Source organism: Rhinopithecus roxellana, chromosome 4 (assembly GCF_007565055.1).
Source record: "Rhinopithecus roxellana isolate Shanxi Qingling chromosome 4, ASM756505v1, whole genome shotgun sequence".
NCBI lineage: Eukaryota > Metazoa > Chordata > Mammalia > Primates > Cercopithecidae > Rhinopithecus > Rhinopithecus roxellana.
This window is the reverse complement of record NC_044552.1, coordinates 132,415,780-132,437,220: the sequence shown is the minus strand read 5'-3', so window position 1 is coordinate 132,437,220 and position 21,441 is coordinate 132,415,780.

Here is a 21,441-nt window from a genome sequence, read left to right as displayed (position 1 = left end):
AGTGTCATAATATCACTTATTTAATGATAACATTTTTGGATAAGGCTAAGAAGACTGCATATAGAATATGTTTTAAATAATGCTTTCTCATATTAAATTTCCAGTTGGCAAAAACCGCAAGAAAGAAAGGGTAACTGCTCAACAGAAACAACTGAAGCCAGAAAGTGGTAAAAAGAAATATTCTACATACTGAAAGAAAATTACAGTCAACAAAGAATATCCAGCAACTTCAAAAGCAAGGCAAAAAATAATATTCTCACTTAGACAAAGGCTGAGAGAAATAAATGCTGTGAGACCTGTCTTACAAGATGCTAAGAGAAGTATCTCTGGCTGAAAAGAAATGACACCAGATGGTAACTAGATTCCATAGGGAGAAATGAAGGCCAGAAATGGTAAAAAGGTGAGGAAATACAAAAGAATGCATAAAATATTTTCTCTCCTCTTCTTCTAATTTTCTTTAAAGACATAATATTTTATCAAGCAATAATTATAATAGTTAACACTCTGGGGTTCATAATATACTTATATATATCTGCAAATAGATGGTGATAGAGCAATATTAGAGGAACTGTGCTATATGTAATGGAATTAAGTTGCTATATTTAATTGAAATTAAGCCACTTGGGTAGAACATGATATGCTAAAATTCATATTGTAATCTCTAGAGCAATTACCAAAAAATAACGCAAAAATATGTTTTAAAAATCAAAAGAAAAATTAAAATACGATGCTAAGAATATTTGTCAACACAAAAGGTGGAACAGAGAAAGAAAAATGACAAGAGACATATAGAAAACAAAAAAGAGATAGACAAAACTCCAAACAGGTGAGTAAATATATTAAATATTAATGGTCTAAGCACTCTAATCAAAAAGTAGAGATTATCAGATTGAATCAAAAAAGCATACCCTCATATGTCCCATTTACAAGAGAAACAATTCAGATTCAAAGATACAGATAGACTGAATGTAAAGGAACGGCAAAATGTATACTATGTAAACTTTATAGTTTAAATAGTTACTTATTAATGAGCTGGAATAGCAAAAATACATGCTTGAGAGAAGAAATATTATTACAGGTTGCTCACCCCTAATCTGAAGCTATAAAATTTGGAATGTTCTAAAATTTAAAACTTTTTGAGTGCCAACATGATGCCACAAGTGGAAAATTTTACACATAAGTACTTAACGTAAGCTTTTTGTACAAAATTATTTTAAAATTATATGAAATTACCTTCAGGCTATGTGTATAGGGTATATATGAAACACAAATAAATTTAAATGAGTTTTGTGTTGAGATTTGGGTCACATCCTCAAGATATCTCATTATACATGCAATTATTCCAAATCTGAAAAATCTGAAATCCAAAACAACTTCTGGTGCCATGCATTTCAAATAAGGAATAATCAATCTGCAGAAATTAAAAAGGAACATTTCATAATAACAAAATGCTCAATATATCAGGTATGTATATTAAGTCCTCAACATCATTGACAGGTTTTTGGAAACTATGACTTTGAGCAAAATGACATGTAACAAACCAATTTTTTTCATCAGTGTTATAAAGAAACAATGTCGAATGAAACAACATAATTTGGAGGACCTGCTGTACATAGTTTCATTTAAAATTACAATTTCCAAGAACACATGGACAACTTTAAGTGAAGATTTATTGTACAATACTTACAAATGTATATGTACCTTAAAAGGAGCACCATAATTCATGTAGCAAAACAAAACTGAAAAGACAAATAGATATTTCAACAATTGCTATTAGAGACTTCAATATCTCCTTCTCAATAATTGGCATAACAACAACTTGGAAAATCATCATGGATGAAGACTTGAATAATATCCACCAACTTGACTTAACTGATATTTACAAAACACTCCACCCAAAAACAGCAAAATAATCTTTCTTTTAAATACAAATAGAACATTCTCTAGGCTAGACCAAATACTATAGGACATAAAACAAGTCTTAATATATTTAAAAGTATTACAAATCATTTAATGTATGAGTTACTATAAAAATGGAATACAATTAGGAAGCCACAACAAAAATTATGTAGAAAAATCTCCAAATATTTGGAAACTATCAGATAGTTAAAAGAAGAAATCACAAGGGAAATTAGAAAATATTTTGAACTGAATTTAAAAAAACATTACAACATATCAAAAGTAACAAGATGGAGGCAAATCAATGCTCAGAGAGAAATTTATAGCTTTAAATACCTATTTCAGAAAGAAGAAGAAATTATAACTCGATCATTTATACTTCCTCTTTAAGAAACTAGAAAAAGAAGAACAGGCCGGGCACGGTGGCTCAAGCCTGTAATCCCAGCACTTTGGGAGGCCGAGGCGGGCGGATCACAAGGTCAGGAGATCGAGACCATCCTGGCTAACACGGTGAAACCCCGTCTCTACTAAAAAATACAAAAACCTAGCCGGGCGAGGTGGCGGGCGCCTGTAGTCCCAGCTACTCGGGAGGCTGAGGCAGGAGAATGGCGTGAACCCGGGAGGCGGAGCTTGCAGTGAGCTGAGATCTGGCCACTGCACTCCAGCTTGGGTGACAGAGTGAGACTCCGTCTCAAACAAAAAAAAAAAAAAAAAAAAAAAGTAAAAGAAGAACAAATTAAATACAAAAATAAGCAGAAGGGAGAGAATAATAAAAAGCAGAGCAGAAAACAACAAAATAGAGAAAAACAATAGAGAAAACTGATGAAATCAAAAGTTGGTTCTTTTAAAATATCATAATATTGTAAAATCTTTAGTTAGACTGGCCGAGACACAGACAGAAAGACAAACCACAAATCATCAAAATTGGAAATAAAAGAAGAAACATTGATACTGACTTTACAGAAATTGAAATAAGGGACTATTATGAACAACTCAATACCAACAGATTAAACAACTTTGATAAAATGAACAATGCCATGGCAAGACATTAATCCCCAAAACTGACTAAAGAAGGAACCAGATAATATACATGTACCCATAACAAGTAAGAAATAGAATTGGTAATTAAAAGTTTTTCCACAAAGAAAAGCCAAGACCCAGATGATTTCCACCATGAATTACATCAAATACCTAAAGAGAGAATATTATCAATCCTACACAAACACTTTTCAAAAATATAGAGGGATTAACACACAACTCATTCATTAAGCCAGAAATATCTGATACCGAAGCCAGAAAAAAAATCACAAGAAAGCAGCAGATGAATATCTTTCATGAACATAGATGCAGAAAAATACCATGAGAAAATATTAACAAATTGGACCCAACAGCATATTAAAAGGATAGCTAGTAAGCACACGTAAAGATAGTCAACACCATAAGTCATTATGAGAATGTAAATTAAAACCATAATGAGATATCACTATATACCTACTAGAATAGCTATAATTAATGTGCCAAAGTTACTGTCAATATCAAGTGTTAACAAAGATATGGAGAAGCTAGAAGCCTCATACATTGCTGATAGAACATTTAATAGTACAGACAATTTGGAAAACAGTTCAGCAATTTCTGAGACAGTCAAGTATAAACATACTATTTCAATCTGCAATTCCACTCCTAGGTATCTATCCAAGAGAAATGAAAACATATGTCCATGTTAGTAATTGTATATGAATGTTCTCAGCAATGCTATTCTTAATACACAGAAACTGGAAACAATCCAAATGTCCATCATCTGGTTAATGGATAAATGAAATGTGTTGTATCTATATAATGAATACTATTCAGCAATAAAAATGAATTACTAGGACATTTACAATATGAATGGAACTAAAAAATTATGCTAATGGAAAAAATCCAAATGCAAAAGACAACATATTGTATTATTCCACTTAAATAATTTTTTTTTAAAGGAGAATATATAAGTAAACAGTTTAGTGATTGCCTGGGGAAGAAGGTTAGAATGGAAATTGACTGCAGTAAGGTACAAAATAACTTTTGGGGATGAAGAAAATGTTCTAAAACTAGATTGTGGACATGGTTTCATACCTCCATAATTTACTAAATAATCATTGAACTGTATACTTATACATGCATTTTGTGACATGTAATTTTTATTTCAATAAAGCTGTCTCTAATAAAGCAAGTCAATTTAGTATTCTCCTTCTTTTGAACCTCTTACTTTCTTCCAGGTTACATTATTCTTCCTCTAGTAGCATCCCAACAATTTGGAGGAGATTTGGATGACAGATCATCTATAGCAATACTGTACTGGAATTCATTGCAATGTATCCATATTCCATTAAAATCATTGTCAGCTGCCTTCCATATTCTCATTTGCTGAAATGTCTGATCTCTCACAGGCCTTCAGTCCCATGCTTCATACTGCCATCTTTAGAGAGAAATCCTTTAATCCATAATGCTCTTGTAGGTTTTTACTGATGAACATTCTTCAATAAAGCATATTCACCCAAATTCTTATTTCAGACTTGGCTTCTAGGGACCCTGACCTGTTAGTCCTGACACCCTATACAATATTCTCTTTTTACTAGCCCTACTCTTCTGTTGTGTGGGGTGCATTTAAAGTCTTGCTCCACACAGAGTTCCAGAAGGACATGCCTCTGCAATTTCTACCCTACTATTTACCATGTTGTAATAGTGTGAAATAACTTTCTACAATGCTTTCTGTCTTCCCAAACATCACTCAAGGACTGAAACAAAGACTCACTCTATTCTTAATACTCCAAATCCCAGGAGTTGAAATGCCTGGGAGAGGGGTGCATTCTAATCTAAATAAAGATGATCCTGTCTCTAATCCTGGATTAACCTCCAAAATCTCTTCTTTACCTGGTCTGAGGAATCACATTTTCTTCCCCAATCTTTGTGTCTTTAAAAGCCAGGTGTATAGAATCTTGGCTGGACCCTTTTTCCATTGGAACAGTAATACTTTTGAACCAATGAGAATGAAGACAATCTGTGGCAATAAAGAAAGCATGGGATTTCCTAGACAACTTGATTAATATCAAAATATCACCCTACTCTGTATGATGGCATACATGTATATATGTACATCGTATATAATTGATATATATACACTCTGTAATCAATATTTTTCGTCTTATCTTAACATTTTGAACTCTAAAAATTAAGATTTAGTGACAGATTGGCAGAGTTCCCATAATGCCTAGTGATTCTTCAGATGAATACATTTACTGATTGTCCAGTGTTGTCCCTGTTGACAATATTCTAATGCTAACATATTTCTACTTCCTAACACAAGGAAGTTTAACAAATTGTCATTATCATTATTTTTCTTCCAGAACTTCTGAAAACTTTTGAGACTACCAATAGAATAATTTTTTAAGATAATATAATGAAAACTGCAGAGGCTCTGAAGTCAGATAAAAATTTGAGTTTCAATTCTGGCTCTCCAATTTTTTGTGAATGACCAAAAAAAGAAAAAAAAATGTGACTCCCTTAAGTGTGAGTTATTCACGTAAATGAGGAGTTGTTGTTTTGAAAATTATATGTGATAAATGTATGTCACAACTCAATATAAAACATAAAGCACATCAAACATATTGGAGTAACTTTACTGGATACTTTGTAAGTATCCACTGAGTCCATCAATGGGAGTGATATGGTTTGATTGTGTGTCCCCACCCAAATCTCATGTTGAATTGTCATTCTCAATGTTGGAGGAGGGAACTGGTGAGAGGTGTCTGGATCATGGGGTGGATTCTCCCCCTGCTGTTCTTGAAATAGTGAGTTAGTTCTCATAAGATGTGGTTGTTTGAAAGTGTATAGAACTTCACCCTTTGCTCTCTCACTCCTGCTTCACCATGGTAAAACATGCTTGCTTCCCCTTTGTCTTCTGCCATGCTTGTAAGTTTCCTCAGGCTTTCCAGCCACACCTCCTGTATAGCCTGTGGAACTGTGAGTCAGTTAAACCTCTTTTCTTCATAAATTACCCAGTCTCGGGTAGTTATTTATAGCAGTATGAGAACAGACTAATATAGAAAATTCGTATCAGAGAAGTGGAGCATTGCTATAAAGATACCTGGAAATGTAGAAGGAGCATTGGAAGTGAGTAATGGGAAGAGGTTGCAACAGTTTGGAGGTAACAGAAGAAGAAAGGAAGATGAGGGAAAGTTTGGAACTTCCTAGACACTTGTTGAATAGTTGTGACCAAAATACTGTTAGTGATATAGAAAGTGATGCCCAGGCTGAGATGATCTCAGATAGAGATTAGCAACTTACTGGGAACTGAAAAAAAGGTCACTCTTGGAGTGCTTTAGCAAAGAGACTGGCAGCATTATGTCCCTGCTCTAGAGATCTGTGGAAATTTGAACTTGGGAGGGATGATTTAGGGTATCTGCTGGAAGACAATTTGAAGCAGCAAAGTGTTGAAGATGTGATCTGGCTGCTTCTGAAAGTCTATAGTCATTTGAATAAACAAAGAAATGGCCTGAAACTAAAACTTATATTTAAATGGGAAGCAAAGTATAAAAATTTGGAAAATTTGCATCTCAACCATGTGGTAAAAAAGAAAAACCCATTTTCTAGGGAGGAATTCAAGGCTGCAGAAATTTTCATATTAAAAAAGAGGTGAATATTAATAGCCAAGACAATTGGGAAAATACCTCCAGGGCATTTCAAAGACCTTCATGGCAGCCATTCCCATCACAGCCTTGGAGGTCTAGGAGGGGAAAATGGTTTCATGGGCCAGGCCCAGGGTCCCAGTGTTCTGTGCAATCTTGGGACATGGTGCACTGCATCCATGCAGCTCCAGCTGTGGCTAAAGGAGGCCAAGATACACCTTAGACCATAGAGTCAGAGGGTGCAAGCTCCAAGCCTTGGTGGCTTCCATGTGATGTCGGGCCTGCAGGTATGCAAAAGGCAAGAGCTGAGATTTGGGAGCCTCTGCCTAGGTTTCAGAAGTTGTATGGAAATGCCTGGATGTCCAAGCAGAAGTTTGCGGCAGGGGTGGAGCCCTCATGGAGCACCTCTACTAGGGCAGTGTAGAGAGAAAATGTGGGGTTGGAGCCCCAACACAGAGTACCAACTGGGGCACTGCCTAGTGGAACTGTGAGAAAAGGGCCATTGTCCTCCAGATGCCAGAATTGTTGACGCACTGACAGCTTGCACCATGCTCCTGGAAAAGCCACAGGAACTCAACAGCCCATGAAAGCAGCCCCAAGGCTGTACCCTGCAGAGCCACAGGGGCAGAGCTTACCAAGGCCTTGGGAGCCCACCACTTGTATCAGTGTGGCTTGGATGTGAGACATGGAGTCAAATATTATTTTGGAGCTTTAAGATTTAATGACCACCCTGCTGGATTTTGGACTTGCAGGGGGCCTTTACCCCCTTTGTCTTGGCCAATTTCTCCCTTTTGGAATAGGAGCATTTACCCAGTGCATGCACCTCCATAGTATCTTGGAGGTAATCAACTTGTTTTTTATTTTACAGGCTCATAGGTGGAAGGGACTTGCCTTGTCTCAGATGAGACTTTGGACTTGGACTTTGGAGTTAATGTTGAGCTAAAACTTGGTGACTGTTGGGAAAGTATGATTGTGTTGTGAAATATGAGGAAGACATGAGATTTTGGAGAAGTCAAGGGTGGAATGATATGGTTTGGCTCTGTGTCCCCACCCAAATCTCATGTTGAGTTGTATTCCTCAATGTTGGGCGAGGGTCCTGATGGGAAGTGATTAGATCATGTGGGTGGATATCCCCCTCGTTGGTCTCATGACAGTGAGTGAGTTCTTATGAGATCTGGTTGTCTGAAAGTTTTCTAACTCTCTCTCCTGCTCCACCATGGTAAGACATGCTTGTTTTCCCTTCATCTTCTGCCATGTTTAAGTTTCCTAAGGCCTTCTAGCCATGCTTCCTGTACAGCCTGTGGAACCATGAATCCATTAAACTTTTTTTCTTCATAAATTACCCAGTCTCAGGTAGTTCTTTATAGCAGTGTGAGAATGGACTAATACAAGAAGGATCCGCAAATTTCAAACCTGAAAGAGGAATGAGAAGAGTTTGATGAAAAACTAGTACATATATCTGTGTGTATGGTAGGGGTTATTTCTAGTGAGAAAGATACTAAGAGACAAAGAGAAAGAGAGGAGAGAGGCAGAGACACAGAGACAGAGAGAAGGGGTGTAGTTTTATTCTCCCAACTTTATTCTAAAAGAGGAAGAGGAAAAGAAAGAAGTATGATGTCAAGAGAAAGGCAATCAGGTACTTTGCTTATTTTTCTCTCATTTATAAATGCTTTCACAATTTCTGGTTAAATTACTTGTCAGAGAAACTGAAACACAAGTGAGCAAAGTCAGAGAGTGTAGAAGCTGAGTATAAAATATAAGACCTGAAATGAAGAACACAGGTGCTAAGCATTGTGCTGCATGGAGGCCAGGTACCTGAGCAGAAAGGAGGAATGGTCTGGGTTCTGCCTGTGTCCTCTGCCAACTGCCGGGACTTCCTGTTGCTAAGATATGATTCTGGCTCTAATGTTTGAGAAGAATGAAGGAAAGAAGTCAACTGAGGCCACGGGCACATCAATTAACTCATCTCAGCTTCCATTTCCTTATCAGCAAAACTGCAGCAGGGCTGGGAGAACTGGAGATAATGTCTGTGGAGAGCCTAGCACATATTAGGTAATAAATGAATCATGTCTCTAATTATCTCAATGTGCAAAAAGAAAACATTCTCTACCACGCCAGCTAAAATAAATGAGAAGACATATACAGGAAAAAAACAGTGATTTTTAACAGACAGTTTCAGCTTTCATAGGCCATCTGTAGACATAATCTTTTTTACACTTTGATTATTGCTACTAAAGTTTAAAATCTTCCTGTACTAAAAGGGCTTGCAAAGGATGAGAATGAAGGAGCATGAGGCTGTCCAAAATAATGGATATCTTCTGGTGCATGTACCAGAATCCTGCCAAGCTATGTGAGAAATTCCTAAAATAATAACCTGCATTCCTCCTACTATGGAAAGTGAATATTTATTGTTGTCATTTCCTCAACTATTATCATTATTGCAATTTTCTGAATTCCCTGCTAGACCAATTAATTCCTAAGAAGATTTAGCAGTGCGAGTTTCATGTCTGTACAACCCTACCTGGAGGAGTCACAAGCATTTGAAACTTAGCTCTTGTCCAAATTAAGCTCACAGCATTTTCCCACATGGCAGCTACCTGCCTGGCTGTTCTATCTTGTTTAGCTGCAACACCATTCACTTAATTTTCTAAGCTCAAAACCTCAGATTCATAGTTTACTCATCCATCTCTCTCTCTTTCCTCTCTTCTCAAAGTCAATATTCTATTCTTATCTATTGCACCTTCTAAGAGTCTTTTTAATTCCTTTTCTTTACTCTCTGCCATTGCCATTGCCTTGTTTCAAGACCCGAATAAAGAAAAACTTCTGACAGTCTTTCTACTGCTAGTATTTAAGGAGGACATTTCAAGTTAATGATTATTGTTTCATACAGTCCTGTATTTAAATATCAAAAACTTGAATATTTAAAACATGAGAGACTTTAGGATACTCTAATAACATAGAACACTCTCTATTTGAGGGTCATCTTAGGATGTCCTCCATTATATATTTTCTCAGTAATCAGTAATTAGTCCATTTTTCTACCACATCCCCTTTGACTTTGTTCTTATCTTTATTGCAACATTTATTACATTCCACTCTCAATATTTACCCTGGGCACTACTCTATACACTCTAAAAGGAAATCATTATGATTTATTCTTCTGTGAATCTGTTGAAACACCTAGGATGGTGTATAAACCATTAAAAGTCTACTATAAAGGGCAACAGAAGATTTCACCTAATACAAAAGAAATACATGTTAGAGAAATGACAACCCAAAAGCCCTAATATCAAGGAAATTTATCAGTGTTCTGCTAATGAAAGTTCTGGGATTGAAGGCAATCTTTGATTGAAAACAATCCCAAAGGATAAGCAGAGACTATACTTGCCGGAGTACACTAGAGGTCACCTCGTCTGAAAATGATATGAATGATACTTCTTTGTATGCATCCCAAAATGGTAAGAGCAAAATGTAATAATTATGAAAGAGTATACCTCTATAGATACATTTAAAAGTCGCATTTCAGCAAAAGTGGAAAAAGGGAGAAATAATTTCTCCATCTTACTGTCAGTTTCAGAAGTTTGGAGGGAAGCTGAAAACAGATGCTATGGGCAACCTGCCCATAAATACTAGCCCTCACCCCTTTAGTGCACACTGGCTGGACTTGCAGCTACCAGCACCTGCATTTCTTTGCCTGAGGACTTTTTCTTTAGCCAACCTCTTGCCCACCTGTGCAGCATTCTGGATATGTTTGAATATTAACTTCCCCTGGGAATAGACTTCAACCAATTAATGCAAAGAATTGGTATGTAAAAACCCCACCAACCTTATCCCTTGGGTAGAATAACTCTGAAGTATGGCTCGAAACTAACTTTCAGAGCTTGCCCAGTGGGATCAAGCTCAAGTGAACTACAGTTGTAGATGCCTTGATAAAATACATTTTGTTGGCTGCTTTTCCTTCATTGTCTCACTTCCCCATTCTCCTACCACTGTTTTCTTCTCTTCTCAAGTAAGTTACTTGCACATGAATCTACGTTTCAAGATCGATTTCCGAGACATACCAAATCAAGGTTCCAATCCTGTCTCCACCAAAAAAAAAAAAAAAACAAAACAAAAAACAAACAAACAAGAAAAACAGATTGATACATCAGAAACAGTAAAAACCCTAGGATAAATTACCACTCGATTCAATTCAGCAAGCAATTATTGAGGCCTACTGTGTCAGGAACTATGCAAAGATAAATAAGACATCAACTGATCTCTAAAGAGACCACTAATTCCAAAAGCAGATGACTACTGACTTTTTTAGTGCAGAAAAAAGTATATGCAGAAGTAACTATTTGTTATGCACAGAAGGAGGAGCATCAAAACACTGTCAGTGTGGAGATGTGAAGCCACAGAAGAGTTGCCAAAAGAAGAAATAGTTGATGTAGTTTTTCTAGGCAGATGTGGAAGGGGGAATACCAAAGGTAGGAGACAGTATGCAGAATGTGCAGAAGAGAATGGTGTTATCTCCTTCATCACAAAGATTAGGGAAAGACCTCAGAGAGACTGGACAATATAATGGTTAAGAACATGAAACTGAAATTATACTGTCTGGGTTTGAATTCTAGCTTTCTTACTTATTGTCTGTGTGATCTTGGACAAATACATTAATCTCCCTGTGGCTCAATTTGCTCTTCTATAGAAGTAAGGTGTCTAGCTCCTACCTTTTGTTCTCATTAAACAACTTAATATGGCATAGACTACAAGTTTAGTACAGTACCTATATTATGGAAAGTGCTAAATAAATGATAATTGTGATTTATTATCACGGCTGGTTAACTCACAGGAAAAGAAATGGGAGATAAAACTGAAAAAGTAGATAGGAAACAAATCATGTAGGCTTTTATATTCCATGCTAACGAACTCTTTCTTCATCCTTCAGGTTAAGGGTCAGCAAACTATATATAACCCACAGGGAAATCCAGCCCACCACCTGTTTTGATAAATAAAGTTTTATTAGAACATTAATATAAATGATGAATTGATGGGTGCTGACGAGTTGATGGGTGCAGCACACCAACATGGCATAAGTATACATATGTAACAAACCTGCACGTTATGCACATGTACCCTAGAACTTAAAGTATAATAAAAAAAAAAAAAAAAAAAAAAAGAATAGGACAAATGCAAAAAAAAAAAAAAAAACATTAATTTTTATATTGCCAATGACTGTTTTCATGCTTCTATAGCACAGTGGAATTTTTGTGGTCTATCTTATAGAGCACAAAATCAAAAATATTTACTCTCTGGACTTTTACAGAAAAAAAGTTTTCTAACCCTAGCTATAGAAGGAAGGAAATGACAATCAAAGTGAAGAATGAGATGAATGGAGTCAAAAACTGCAGGTAGTTAGACGGCCATTCCATGTCAAGATTAAAGTTGAGGTTAATAAAGCCAGATTTTATAATTCTCAAAAGAAGAAGGGTTGGGTATATAACCAAAAATAAAAATATATTGAGAGTTGCTAAAGAGAGAGTAGAATAAACTTTACAAACTTGCATGCAACACAGCATGTCTAATCCACAGATAACTTTTATTTATTCTATAGTGCTCATTCATTTTAAGTTAGTTGCCAATATTTAAAATAGAGAGATATCACCAATAAAACTTGAATTTCTGGCTTCCATAGAAATATTGGAAGACAGGCCAGGTACAGTGGCTCAACCCTGTAATCCCAGCATTTCGGGAGGCCAAGGCCATAGGATCATGAGGTCAGGAGATCGAGACCATCCTGGCTAATATGGTGGAACCCCCGCTCTCTACTTAAAATACAAAAAATTCGCTGGACATGGTGGCACTCACCTGTAGTCCTAGCTACTCAGGAGGCTGAGGCAGGAGAATCACTTGAATCCAGGAGGAGGAGGTCGCAGTTAGCCAAGATCACGCCACTGCACTCCAGTCTGGGTGACAGAACAAGACTCCATCTCAAAAAAAAAAAAAAAGAAAAAAGAAAAGAAATACATAAATAAATACGGGAAGATCTGACAAAAGTTTGCTTATAATCTTGAACAACAAAATCTCCTCTAGCTCCAAGGCAACTGCCAGATTTACATGAGACATATGCTTTCCAGTGTGTCACATCCTCCACTGCTTCCTACTGTATTACAACTGGGTCGGCTTTGTTCATGTCATAAGCACCAAAGAGGCCACAAAGGTATGGAGTATGGGAGAAGAAGCAGTTGTCCCTGAAAACAGCTATAATAGAAACAGTGGCCTTGAGGGAAAGCCAGAGTTTTGTAAGAATGGGTAAGGAGAGAGTACCATCTGAAGAGCAGAGGTAGGAGATCCATTTATTTATGAAAGAACAGAGATTTAAGATGGCAGAGGGCAAAAATGTTTAGGAGCAGTTGTATGCAGAGTCAAGAGGAGTCAAGAGGCTAGGATACCGATAACTGGAAAAACAAGGATTGGTAGTCAGATACGTTACATTTGGACTAATGCATGAGCTTGACTTGGATGAAAGCCAGGGAAGGAACTGATTGGCCTCAAGGTGCCCACCTTTCTAGTAAAGCTGCCATAGTGTTAGAACCAGTTATGGGTTAGGGTTAGTATGGTTTTAAGTTTTGTCTTCACAGATTCTGCCTACAAATCTGTGCAAGTTCGTTAGAACTACCCTTAGGCTAAATTAAAGTCATGGTGATGTCTCCATCGGGGAAACTCTGGTAACAAGTGCTGAGTTGATTGGTTAAATAATTTATTTGGTTACTTTGAACTCTAAGGTCATATATTTCTCATATCTTAGAAATGGAGGAGAAAAAGTCATGTAAAACTATAACTGTCTTAAAAGAAATTCATAACCTCAGTATTCTTACTTTCTTTTCTGCTTCTTAAGAAATAGGTACTGCTTTTGTTCACTGAGCACCTTGGTGGAGTTTACATATAGAGTCGTATTTCTCCTAAGCATCTGAAGATGTAGACCTTCTCACCCTGCCTTACAGAAATGCATCCTAGTCCATCATGTGCCATCCATGATTTTTTCTCTTAATTTTTCCTTGATTTTCTATTCATTCATCTCAGGGAACACTTACCTATTAAAAAAAAAATACAGAATATAATGGAGAGGAAAATGTCATTAAAATCCTCAGCCTTTTCAATTATGTATTATTACCTGTTTTACTCTATCCAAGAGAAACATGTAATTGTTCTTACCTAATGAAACATTCCTTCCTATTCTTTAGCATCTGTTCCAGAAAATCCTGGAAAGACACAATTTGTTCCACTAGCTGTTAGAAGTGTCCATGAGCGAGTGGCACCCCTCAGCCATCCACATCTGCCCAGACTCTGGAGTAGAAGAATCGACCTTGAAGGGGAAGAAAAGGCCAAGCATCCCCACTACTTCACAGGCAAAAATATTATACTGTGTGCTTGAGATGAAAAGAAATCTTAATGCTTGCATTCTTGACTGAAAAGATTCCTTCTTCAAAATAAAATATTTTACATTTCAAAAACAAAAAGGAAACTGCAGAAGGTACAGATGTAAATACCTAGAGTGATGAGGTTTAGAAAACAAATCTCAGGCCAGGTGTGGTGGCTCACACCTGTAATCCCAGCACTTTGGGAGGCTGAGGCAAGCAGATCACGTGGTCAGGAGTTTGAGACCAGCCTGGCCAACATAGTGAAACCCCGTCTCTACTAAAAATACAAAATTAGCCGTGCATGGTGGCATGCGTCTCTAGTCCCAGCTACTTGGAAGGCTGATGCAGGAGATTCACTTGAACCCAGAAGGTAGAAGTTGTGGTGAGCCAAGATCGTACCACTGCACTCCAGCCTGGGCAACAGAGGAAAAAAAAAAAAAAAAAGAAAGAAAGAAAACAAATCTCACTTAAATTTCTTCTCAAAGAATTATCAATGTGTTAGGGAATGGAGAGCAAATGGACAGTAGCATAGAAATGATCATAAATAGATCAGAATATTATATACAGTAACACTCAAGTAAGAGAAAGATAAAATATTTCATATAGTGATACATAGCATATATACTACAATTCATCCTGATCTATGCCCTGGGAGAAAAGTCTACTTGGAAATAAATAAGAATTATGGCAGACATTTCAGAAGTTAATGGACATGGCTCTCTTCAGCGTTTTATAAAGTTGATTTCCCACAAAGTTTTAAGAAAGGAGGAAGGAAAAGATGAGACAGGAAATACAAGTCCCTACTGACTTCTCTTTTGACCCACAAATACAAGAAGAGGCTGAGAAAGCACAAAGTGCTGCACAGAGCTCAGACTTGTGCTAGAATTAGAAGTTCTTTACTTAATGGAAAAAAAGTAAGCTATGGGTTTATATTTAGTCTTCTTAAAGTCTAAGGAACCTAGGAATTTAGAGCTTATTTATTTTCTTTTTCCCTTTCCTTTTTTAATCTTTTCTTTATTCTTTTTATTTTGTAAGATAAATAGACTCATGATCTTTTTAAATAATAATCTATATGCCTCTCTTTTTCCTTTACAGGCACAGACAAAATGGCCCACTGGTAAAGAGTTGATGCAATTCTTGCATTCTTTAAAACTTTAAGGACAGAAGTCTTCCTCATGATATAAAATTTGCTTTCTCTGTCATAAAGTAAAATTGCAAATAGCTTATGTGCTATGTGTGTTACTGTTCTCTTCAGTATGAGAAATTTAAGAGACGCAAACAACCACTTATTTTCTCCACTAGGTACAGAGGTCAAGATCCAAGGGTGCCTCACAATCTGTCCTGAGCTCTGTTGCAAGTAATTTGTTACTATTAATAGTTCAAAGTTAGCAAATGATTTACTTTTGTTTGTGAGTTAGAAGTCAAGGTTATCCTGAACTATCACTCCCACTTATCTGCTTTCTGATATCCTTTTCTGAGTGAGAGAGAACGGAAGGCTTTATAAATAAGATCCTGGTGAGTGAATGTCACCCACTAGCTTTCTGGGGTAAAAAGGTTGAAATCACTGCATCAGATTGAGGACAGACAGCACAACACACTATAGATATTCCCAAAAAAAGGTGCTATTTGAAAGTTAAACCATAAAATGAAGACAAGGTGAATATGCAAAGCCATTCTTAAGTAGGAGAAAGTGTGTGGGGCTACGCAGGACAGAAATTCCAGGCAATGTTCTTTGCCCTGAACGGTGTGCTCAGAGTCTTATTTGGTTTTATATGTTTGGGTTTTTTTTTTCTTTCAAGGACCTTTGACATTTATATTTGTAGGCTAAATTAATAAAATAGCATTCTGGTTTTATGATGTGCACTGACTGTTTCATTCTAGGTTCTATCTGGGTTTGCAGAGATATTTAAGAAAGAGTCTTCTCAAGGAAATTCCTTTGTGAAATTAATTAATGTGAGTTTGTTCCAGAAAGGTTAATATACTCTGTGTGCTCTGAAAATCATGTTCATGAACCTACAAAATTGAAGAACAGACTTTGGATCATGGTAAATCCATCAAAGAAAATAACATATCATATTATATGAAGGCTTGTGATAATGAAACAACTGACCTCAACTAAAAAAAAATCCCACATCATGATTCTCTTGGTGTTCCTGTTAAGATTTAGTCATCATGGAGAGTCACTGTCACTGAGCTAAAAGTCAGATGATCTGGGTCCTCTGCTTATTAGTGTCAATGATTGTAAACAAGTTAACATCTTTGGGACTCGGTTTGTCCTTTTATTCTTCCTGTCTCCTCCACATGGATGTTGTGAGAGCAGGAGGGTGGAAAGAGGCAAGGAACTGACTGCTATGCAGCAACCATGGTGTGCCAGAAACAGAGTTGGGTGATTCCCCATGTTCTCTCCTTGAACTCTCTCATAGCAACCCTCCCTGTAGGGCTAATAGACTTCAAAGCTGGCTTTCTCTTGGCCACGTCATGTCATGGTGGAACTGGGATTTGAAAACTAATCTATCTGCCCCCACAGCCCTTGCTCTCCATCACTTAACCCTGTTTATATCTGACACAATGTACACAAAACCACTCTGAAAATTTAAAACTATTCTACTGTTATCATCTACTTCTCCGATCTAAGAGTAAAAGGATCCCCTAACTCACTCTGTTCTTCTACTCATGGCCACGTTCTCTCTTGATAAATTATTTTCTCTTCCTACAATTATTACCCATTCCTCAAGGTTACTGTATTCCTCTAGGTAACAGTGATCTTTCCTTGCTGAAAATTCTGACAGATCTATACTATTCTACTGTCACATACACTTAATATGTTGTTTTCAGCAATTGTTTTGCATTTGGTGTTCTCAACTACAGTAAATGCAAGACTTGCTACTCAAAGATTCTAGTAATATTAAAAACATAGGTCTTCAAATATGTTGTATATTACATATTTTTTAAATATTGTAAGATAAAGACTAAAATGATGGCTACAAAAATAGGCATTTTAATTAATCTGCTTTTAAAATAAATATAAACGTTTATTTCCACAGATGTTATAGGAAAAGGAATATCAGTTTTTACAATCTTTGTCTCATACTGAAAACACTGTAATATGAAGAAAATTAAAAGCATGTTATTGCCTGGGTATAACCACTGTTGCTATTTTGTGTATATACTATCTCCCTGTTTTTTATCTATACATGACTACATTTCTAAAACTTGAATTTAAAAAATACAACAAGAAATTCTATTTTGTTATATGCGTTTTTACTTATAATTTATAGAGAATCTATGTCTATATAACATCATCTTCTGTTGCATCATTTTAATATTAAAATATACCATGTGTTTATTAATTTTTTTCACATTTATTCTTGTCAGTTCATTCACAGAGTCCATTGCTATAGGGGTCCTTCATGTCTGCTTTGCAGTATTGCAATGTTGCATATTGTCTCTCTTTTTTCTGTAAATATTTGTTAAATGCTTATTCAGCAAATATTTACAGATTACTCCACATGTGCCAAGTTCCACTCTAGGTGGTTGGGATGAAGAGCAAAGCAGTCCGAACTCTCTGGGATTTATGATCTAGCAGTAGGATATAAGGAGCGAATAAAAATATAACACACAAATAAGTCATAAAATAAGTTAGAATGTTAGGCCTATGGAAAAAAAAAGAAAAAGTGGAGCTAAGTAAGTGAAATTGAAAGGACCAGATGGGGTGAGGGTGCATTAATTTGACTAGATTATATATATGCATGGTGAAAAATTCAGGTTGTTTAGAATAGGCAATACATGTACATGATAACCAAATAATTTGTAAAAGTCTGCAGGTGAAGGAAGCCTTCCTCCCATCCCTCCTTCCTCAGTTCTCCCATCCCTCCTTCCTCAGTTCTCTCATTTCCCCTAACCACAGCAATTATTACCAAATTACCTTCTAGAGCTAGTGTTTGCATATAGAAGTTAATAATGGAAATGTGTGTATCCATCTTTTAAAAACCAGTAATGGATGCTTAACATATGTATTGCTTCTTACCTTGTCGTTTCAATCAATAATATATTTTAGGTATGTTCCATATCAATGCATATAGATGTGTTTCATTTTTCTTAATGGATATATAGTATTCTGTGTCATGGATTTACCATAACTTATATAATCAATCCCCTAACCAATAAATGTTCTATTTCTTTCACTTACATGGTTTGGTACACATACATAGTTCCTTTATTCCGAATCATCCATAACATTATCTTTTCTAACAAACCTTGCTCCTTTGTTTTCTCCTGTAGGCTTTGCTTCTAGTGTTCTCCATTCTTGGGTTTCTGTCTGGATTGGTTTCTCTCTAGGTCTCTCACAAAGCTGCTACTTGAGTCTACTCACCTCTGTCCCAGAGTTCACTGTCCTCTAGTGACTATAACTTGCTTTTTCTTTTAACTCCTTCATTTTGCTATAGCACACCGTCCAGTTGCTAGGTAAGAAAGGGTCTTCTGATGTCTAAACTGCTTATTTTGCCTGTCTATGTATTTTGGTGGAACATACAATTCCATGTAGAAAACGTCTTTTATTCAACTGTTGAAGATATTAATTCCTTAACTTCTAGCATCCAGAGCAGCAACTGGAAAGGCCAGGGTTCTTCAGAACCTAGTACACTGACCCTGTGACACTCTTAGTTGTCTCTCAAGATGCTTTCTTCGTTTTATATTTTCCAAATTTTTTGGAATTATTTTCTAGTGACATTCTATCTACTATTTTTCTATCTACTATTTTTCTGTAATAAACTTCATCTATTTTCTGCAGTGGAATCTGAGAACGAAGTGGCAATAGATACATATATCAATTCACCATCTCTAGTTTTAAAGCCCAGTATTTAACTATGCTTCTACTGATTTTTTTTTAAATTCAACTTTTATTTTAGATACAGGGGATATATGTGCAGATGCTGAGGTTTGAAGTGCACAGCCCGTCACCCTGGTAATGAGCATACTACCCAAAAGGTAGTTTTTTAACCCACTTCCCCCACCCTCTAGTAGTCTACCATGTCTATTTTTCCCATATTTATATAATTGTGTGCTCAAACTTTCTGAGCATATTTATGTCCATGTGTGTTCAACGTTTAGCTCCCACTTGTAAGTGAGAACATGTAGGTATTTGATCTTCTGTTTCTACATTAATTTGCTTAGGATAATGGCCTCCAGCTCTATCCATGTTGCTGCAAAGGAAATGATTTTTTTTATTCTTTTTTATGGCTGCATAGTATTCCATGGCATACATGTACAACATTTTCTGTATCCTATCTAGCATTGATGGCCACCTGGGTTGATTCCATGTTTTTGCTATTGTGAATAGCACAGTGATGAGCATGCAAGTGCATGTGTCTTCTTGGTAGAATGATTTATTTTCTCTTGGATTATATTCTGTAATGCAATTGCTGGGTTGAATGGCAGCTCTGTTTTAAGTTCTTTGACAAATCTCTGGACTGCTTTCCACTGTGACTGGAGTAATTAACATTCTCACCAACAGTGTATAAGCATTCCCATTTCTCCTCACCAGCATCTATTGTTTTTTAACTTTTTAATAAGGGCTATTGTGACTGGTGTGAGATGCTAGCTATTTCAGTGTGTGTGCGTGATTGTTTGTTTGTTTGTTTTTTGAGATAGAGTCTTGCGCTGTCACCCAGGCTGGAGTGCAGTGGCACAATTTCGGCTCACTGCAAACTCCATCTCCCAGGTTCAAGCGATTCTCCAGCCTTAGCCTCTGGAATAGTTGAGATTATAGGCATGTGCCACTGCGTCCAGCTAATTTTTGTATTCTTAATGGAGACCAGGTTTCACCATGTTGGCCAGGCTGGTCTAGAATTCCTGAACTCAGGTGATCCGCCTGCGTCAGTCTCCCAAGGTGCTGGGATTACAGGTGTGAGCCACCCTGCCCAGCCTGCTCATATTTTAATGTGGTTATTTGTTTTTTGTTTGTTGATTTGTCTCACTTGTACAAACACTTTGACGTTCTCATGGACAAGTAAAAATCATAAATCTTTAGGTTATATTTGAAGTCAAACTCTTGGATAAAAGTTTACAAAATTCTAGTGCACATGATGGATATTTGCAAGTGTATTTGTTTTCTATTTCTGCATAAGAATTAGGAAACTTGGTGGCTGGCTTATCTCAGTTTCCAAGGACTAGAAGTCTGAGCATGTCTCATCTGGATCCTCTGCTTAGGATCTCCCACGGCTGCAATTTAGGTGTTGTTCAGGGCTATGGCCCCATCTGAAGTGGAGGATCCTCTTCCAAGTTGGTATGGTGTTGGTAGAATACATTTCTTTGCAGCTCTAGGGCTCATACTGGCTTTTTTCTTCAAGGCATAAAGGAGATGGAATGTCTGATCTCAAAGAAAGCCTGTCTTCTTTCAAACTGTTTCAGGACCTAGTTCCATCTGAAAAATTCTTTCATCATGGCCATATAATGTAATCTAATCATGAGAGTGACAGTAATCATATTCACAGGTCTTTTCCACACTGAAGAGAGGGAGATTATACAGAACAAGGAGGCAGGGGGCAGGTAGGGGGCAAGAGGTAAGGAGCAATGGGTCTTGAAGGTCGTCTCAGAATTCTGCCCCCAACACGTTACCCTAATGCAAATCTACATAGTGTAAATAATTCCGGTTTATAAATCACTTTCAGTTAAAATTTGGAGAACAATAAAAATTATTTACTCAAAGTATGTTTATTCTGATTTTTCTACCATTTAGTTTATCTTTTAGTCAGCCATTCAACAAAATATTAGTAAACTTCTATCCATTACTTTCCTTCTGTTTATTATAGCTTTTCAATGACCCTATTTAATTTTTATTTGTTTCTGACAAAGTCTTGCCTTGTCACCTAGGCTGGAGTGCAGTGGCAATCTTGGCTCACTACAACCTCCACCTCCCAGGTTCAAGCGATTCTCCTGCCTCAATATCCCAAGTACCTGGGATTACAGGCACCTGCCACCATGCCCAGCTAATTTTTGTATTTTCAGTGGAGACGGGGTTTCCCCATGTTGGTCAGACTGATCTCGAACCCCTGACCTCAGGTGATCCATCCGCCTTGGCCTCCCAAAGTGCTGGGATTACAGGCATGAGCCACCGCACTGGCCATTTAATTATTAAATAGTGAAATTCTATCCATTCTTCAAAAACTAGAGGAAGATGCCATGGCAGTGCTTTTGGCTTTTTACAAAAACGTAATTAGATATTAGTATTTATCCAGGCATTCTGCTAGTCCAATGAGTATTGGGAATACATAAATAAGTAAATTAATGTCCTTGATCTTGGGGAGTGTCCAGCCTGTGATCAACAGTGACAAGCATATAACAAGTATGCCAGTAAAATGAAAAACGACTGAGAAAGGCCTTTTTAACATGAAACCAATGGAAACACTCACAAAGGAAAAAGATGATAAACTGCACTGCATATAAATGAGGACCCTCAATTTCTCAAAAAAACTGCCAGT